The sequence below is a fragment of the Podarcis melisellensis genome (assembly GCF_964234715.1).
Source record: "Podarcis melisellensis genome assembly, chromosome: 3".
NCBI lineage: Eukaryota > Metazoa > Chordata > Lepidosauria > Squamata > Lacertidae > Podarcis > Podarcis melisellensis.
The window spans coordinates 106414951-106421568 of record NC_138530.1 but is presented as its reverse complement, the minus strand read 5'-3'; the positions used below and the strand labels follow the sequence as shown (position 1 = coordinate 106421568).

The 6618-nt window shown below is 40.9% G+C and overlaps 1 long non-coding RNA gene across 1 annotated transcript; it reads right to left on the bottom strand.

Moving 5' to 3' along the window:
• Window positions 1-2476: 2476 nt before the first annotated feature.
• LOC309367317 lies at window positions 2477-6404 on the bottom strand. The gene is made up of 3 exons (XR_014167031.1): window positions 5316-6404; window positions 3674-3779; window positions 2477-2558 (listed from the first exon to the last, which is right to left on the bottom strand). It is a non-coding gene; the product is annotated as an uncharacterized lncRNA (long non-coding RNA).
• Window positions 6405-6618: the final 214 nt, after the last annotated feature.

The window sequence follows — 6618 nt, the reverse complement described above, 5'->3', positions numbered from 1 at the left end:
TAGGCTTGCTGCCTAACACCATGCCGTGGTGATCACACAGGGTCCCCGGACGTTTGACGGTCTATTGATCCCTGTGCCACCACTGTGGTTGCTTCCTCGCTGCCACCAACCCATTTCTCTCAGGTACACACGGAGTCCAGACAGTTGTTAACATTAAACCAAATAAACAAGTTTATTTTATAAGCATTAACAAGTTTATGGTTTCAGATAATTTTTCTTGTCAGTTTCTTAATCTTAGTTTCTTTACCGGCCTATAACTTCTGATTATCCCAACTGTCTATCTGACTCCTCTTAACAGATTCTCTCACTCTCTCACATCAAACTATCCTAACCCACAGACTTATTTATCCTCCCTCTCTCATCTCTAACACTCCACCGACTCCTTAACAACACTAACTCTAACTCTAACTCCTCCCCTTGGGTTCCCACTTGCCAATCACTTCACACTCATTTAACCCTATCCTTACCTCCTGCCCTACATCTTTGAGAGTTGGAAATCAAGGATTTATACAATGGTGGCTGTGCACTAGCGAAATGTGACCAGCTCGCACAAGACACATATCCTCCAACATTTCTCCAATGAAAATAGGGACATCCTAGGCACCAAATTGTCCTCGGTCCTGTCTACCTACTGCAAGTCCTCTATGCCTTCTTATCCAGAGGGTTCCCCAACCCTCAGGAACCACCTTTAGGTGAGACAGAGGCTGCAGTGATTAAGAGGGATCAGTGGACATTGGGTGCTCTGTCCCGTACAAGCCGAAGTGATTCACATTAAGGAAAATCCAGCATTGGATAATACCTTATGAAAGTAGATGGGACGGGGGAATAGCCAGGAAGATCTGCAATCAAAGGCAAGGAAGGTTAGCTCCTTGCTTTCTCAGTGTTACAGCATCATTGTTCTTCCATATTTTTTTAATACATATATATACACATTTTTTATAATCAGACCTCCATGCATCAAGGACCATCTACACTGAGCTGTCAAGGAAATGATGTGTTATAAACATGAATTAAAGTGACCATTAAATTTCCTCTTCAATAGTTCATTTTAAGCTTGTCTTTGCTTATGAATTATTTACAAAGAATGCTGTTTAAACTTTTGCTCTGTATGCTTTCTCATAACCTAAAGCAGATTGCCTAATGCAATTTCTATCCTGTTCCTTTTTTTAAAAAAAGCTGACCTTAAGATGGTTACTAATTATTATTGTGGAAGGAAGAAAGAAGGACATCAAATTTCCAGGACAGGCACATATCCCTAACCTGATTTTTATCTATATTCAAATAACCTATGATCAATTCTGAAATATATATATTTTATTTTTATTTTATTATTATTATATTACCATTTATTACATGCCCTTTCCCTAATGTAATAGGGTGAATTACAATAATTAAAACTCAACATTGAATTGTTTCTGCTCTGTCCCCCTTTGTACAGACACCCATTAAAGTCCTCAGGATGCATCACTGTATTGACACTTAATTTCATCTGTCCTTTTGGAAGACCATGAAGTTGAACTGGGTCATCGTGGGACAGTCAGTTCATTCAACCCCTCAGCTAGCATCACTATTGATATTTGAAAGTGATAAGAAGTAGTTACCATAGAAAGATAAGTTAACACCAGCCCAGCACCTGCAGGCACCATGCACTCATGAAGACTGAGCTCTCATTTTGAAAAAGTAAGTCTCTAGCCCTCCTAGGATGTTATGAGGTAAAGTGTGGAGGTACCTAGTGATTCATGTGAAATGAGCGTGGTGTGGTTGCATTGTCTATTGTTCCTGGTACTGAGGAATGCTCCATGATGGTCATAGACACCAATAGGATTAGTCAGAGTGTATATGTGAGAGGCCTTCATAATGAGGACCAGCTGGACACAGATGATTTCCCACTGTAAGCAAACGGTCACTTGGGGTGGTAGTCTCTCTCATTTTGGGTTCTGTCCTGCTCCCTATGGCAGCCATTTTGTGTTACGCCACACTCTGCAGCAGCCATCTTGTGTTATGTGTGCCCCCAGGACTATCAAAATTCAAAACATGATCATTATCCAAGGAGGTTGGTGATCCTCGAGTTAACCTTTATGATTGCTGCAAAACAATTAATTTGCAGGTCAACTTGAAAGAAGCATATGGGGTTGACCTTGACTTCAGAGAACAGTAGTATTGTTTCATTGCCTTTAAAAGCAAAGGAAGACAGACTGTTGGCACCACCAGACAAGCAAGGAAAGGCTTATTGAGTTAATAAGGCATAGCATGCTTGGGACTGTGTGATTATGCATTGGGTTGTATTCAGTGTCGGAATAGGGGGGTCGAAAAGCCAGCTGGCTCGGCCCCAGCTGGAGTGTCTCCCCTCAGCCTTGCCACTGAGGAGATCCATAGACCTCTGCTCCGACATGCATCAGTGACTCAAGCTTGCAGACTTGAGCACACTATACTCAGCAGTGTAAGCTGTGCAACAGAAGAGGCTTGAGGCTGTAGACACATACTAAACTACGCATTTATTATACATAAATCAGGACAAAGAAAACATGGCATCTCTCCTTGCCGTCTTCTCGGAGAGACTGAAAAGCAAAAGCAATAGAGAATGGAAGTTCCACTCACGCCAGCAATGTGCTGGAACGTAAACAGACATGTGACATGGAACAATCCCATGTTTGCAGCAAAGGGTGGAATGGAATTCCCAACACTCAGTGCTATTTTTCTTGAAAAATAGGTGCCAGAACTCACCATAAATGCCTCCCTTCTCAATATCACCCACCTGAGAGGTGCCGGAACTGAGTTCCAGTGAGTTCTAGCTGAAAAAAGCCTTGGTTGTACTGTATGTTTTCTTTGGTTGGTGGTTGTAATTGAAAAAATGAATAAAGAAATGCTAAAAAGGTGGGGGTCAGCATTATTTGACCTATAGGAGATATTAAATGTTGCACTCTCCATACTTCCTCCACCAAAAATGTTTTTGTATCATGGCAGGAACTATTAATGTTTTAGATGTTAACATACTTAGCATGGAATACAGAAGATTCACTCAGCATTTCCAGAAGTATGAAAAAGTAGCTGGTTTTTAAGCAGCAATTCAATCCAAATTAAAGCTAAGAGCCATATCATCTATATAAAATACAAATGTGCCGAAGGAGCAAAAGTTTGCACCAGAAGAATGTTCTCAAAAGTTTCATTAAAACTTACTTCCCTGAATTGGCGAGAATGACTGCTGACATCTAATGAGAATATGTAGAATAAGGGAGTTACTGGAGGGAGTCCTAGTCCAAGAAATCAGGGCTGCAATCCTGCTGAGCTGTAGCTTGGGCAAAGTCTGGGAAAGGGTGTAGGGCACAGGGAAGACATGCAGCCAGCTATGTCTTGGAAGTTTACACTAGTTAATTTATGCCTAGGTATCTCTGTGGAAATAGTGCATCTCTAAAATTTATAATGTGCTGATACAAAATGCATTGCAGCCCAAGCATGCTTCGGGGAGTTTGCTTATACAGTACTCCTTTCTCAATATAATGTACGGTATTTCTCTCAGCAGTGCTTTGGGCTACCATTCTACAAAAAGAAATGACTTGTGTAATTGTGGCATATTGTTAAGTATTTCCTAGGGTGGCAGTTTCAGGCAACTATGTTATGTACAGGTTGAGGAACCAAACTAGAAAAGAGCTCCAAGAAAGACAACCTCACTCACCTCTCACACTGCTTTCGATGCCAAAACTGGGTGTTTAAGGATGTGGCTCCATTATACAGCTTTAAACATGAACAAGCTGTCTGCTTGCATTGCCATTAGTCATACCCTACATGGAAATATATACATTTTTCAACACATATGAAAACTTTATGGATTTCCTCAGTATGACTTTTCAGGACTAGTGAAAAGGCTAATGGCCAACTGGCAGCCAGTCATTATTGCTCTTGGCACTTGGCTGGCAGAACAAACCAAAGATGAGATCGCAATGGATGTAGGCTTATGAAACAAGAACTCAATTCACCGTCCAGATTAATATTTTGAATTTTGTAATACTGGTGACAATTCTTTCAACATGTATGGAGCCGATCAGACATGATGAGTTTTGAAAGCTTTTAAGTCAAGGATTGTTCTGAACTCCCTGTCATGGTCAGGAATTGCCAGCTTGCAGTCATCCATGTTTCTAGACAAAATGTTATTTAAATACAATAAAATCTGTAATTGATGATGCAGAGGTACTAGAAAGCAGGTCAAAATGGCAAACAGAGGGATACTCTCTTCTTCTTCAAGGCTCAACAAAGGGGCAGGGAGATAGATAACAAGGCTTCAATAAAACACCCATTACCTAAAGGTGAGTCTCATTGAACTCAGTGGGATTTAGTTCAGAGAATATACACATATAGCATGTATTGCAGGGTAAATGCTTGACCTGTTGCAGCTGGCTATGACTAGTGATAGAGCAAAAGACAGACACATCTGCAATAGTGGGCCTACTTGCATCCTCAACAACGCCGTTCCTTAGCAAAGCCTTCCTTTTTTCTGGACAGCAGCAACAGAATGCAAACTAATGGCTGGAACAGAGATACTTTGACAGTGCTCTATGTATCTATATTCTTTCAGGGAGGGTGAATAGGGAGAGGAAGCTTTGTAGAGCTTATTTTTAAACTTTTGAGTTATAAGTTCACTCTAAAATTCAGTTAACTTCATTGAGAGTCACAGACGTCTGCCTCTATGCAGCTCATTGTCGTTAAATGCAGTTTGAGCAATAACGGTTTTGCCAGGCTTAATGCTTTCCAGGAAAGAATTAGGTAAAAAGTCGGTGTTTCAATTTGGCTAAACTTTGCAAGCCACTTTAAGATCTCAACACACTGCAGAAGTTGGAAACTTGTAATTGCTTTACTGAATTCTGTTAAAACCAAACTGAATGTGTGTTTTAGAGAGCAAGAGAAAACGGGGGAACACTGGGTTGTACCCATTGCTAGTAACACCTCAAAGTAGACCCATTAAAATTAATAGACACAACTAACTTAGGTAAATGAATTTCAATAGGATTGACTGAGAACTTAGCTGGATGCATCCCAGTGCATCTCAAATACATCTGAATCCAATAACTCATCCAGTGATTACTTAAGAAATCTAGGTCTGCATCTTTGCAACTTGCAAGACCGCTCTCAGAAAGAGGACATGATGTGCTTCAGGGGAAAGCTCAATCAAGCATAGTCAACCTTGTTTTAAAATATTAGCTTCCCCCTCCCGTTAATTTTTCTTTTGGATGTAACAAGAGCAGAACCATCTGGAACGTAGTTAGCACTCTGTGATTTGTTTCTTACTTAGTTGTGAGCAAAAATGTTTCAAAATAACTCACACGAAAAAGGAGTTCGGACTGACATGACCAATATGCTGCAAGGAATCAAAATTTGGAGAAGGGTTATTTTCCCACCACCGGTGGGCTAAGCGTATCAACACTGAACTGGTCTCAGGTTATGTCCTCTTTAACAGAAAGAAAGAAAGAAAAAAGACAGTGTTTATAGTTTTTATTCATTAACAAAATCAAGAATTTTCCCTCTTGTTTTGAAATCACCTGATTGTATCTTTGTGAGCTGGCCTCCCAAGTGTGCATGAAAGCGTTGTTATAAAGTGATGACTGCATAATCACATAGTGTTTTATGACTACACTAAGCAGTTTCAAAACCATAACATCTAAACATCATAAAACCAACGGCAATTTGAGAGGTAAATGCATATTGGTGGAATCCCTAGCTGCTGTAGATGTCAGTATTATATTGTTCTGTAGTTTATCTAAGACCTTGTGAAATACTGCTGTCAATTACCACCCTGAGAAAATACTCTGCTTTTTCAAGGCATAGTAAATGGCTAGCCTTCATTTAAACTGGCTTCCTTTACTATAGTTTCAGCAACTGCAGCTGGTTTCCCTCCCATTGTGGTAATTCCCCCCACAGTCATTACGCACTGGTCATAGTGAACCACCCTCAGCTTGGCTTTCTAGAGTACTGCAAAAACCAACATTACAATCCTTCAGTGTGGCTCTTTGCCAGTTTTATATTTAATCCTTCCTCCTCTTGTAGGCTTTAGAGCCTGTCCTTTTTTCATGCTGAACTCCCATGTGGCAAGAGTCAAAGGAGAGTAAATTGTGGCGTTGGAGTAGAAGCCTGGCCTAAGGGCCTTTAACTACACTGTTGTGAAAGTGAAAAGACTGTTGTTTTTTTAATTTAAAAAAAATCAGAAAAAGTCTCTGTGTGTGGCTTGGGCAGTGGAGATAAATAAAGAATAGATTTGTCCCAGGATTCCAGACCTGTCAATGCAGTCATAACGGCCTCGGCCCAGTATACCTGAAGGAGCGTCTCCACCCTCATCGTTCTGCCTGGATGCTGAGGTCCAGCTCCAAGGGCCTTCTGGTGGTTCCCTCATTGCAAGAAGCAAAGCTACAGGGAACCAGGCAGAGGGCCTTCTCGGTAGTGGTGCCTGCCCTGTAGAACGCCCTCCCGTCAGATGTCAGAGATAAACAACTACCTGACATTTAGAAGACATCTGAAGGCAGCCCTGTTCAGGGAAGTTTTTAATGTGTGACATTTTAATGTATTTTTAATCTTTGTTGGAAGCGCCCAGAGTGGCTGGAGAAACCCAGCCAGATGGGCGAGGTACAAATA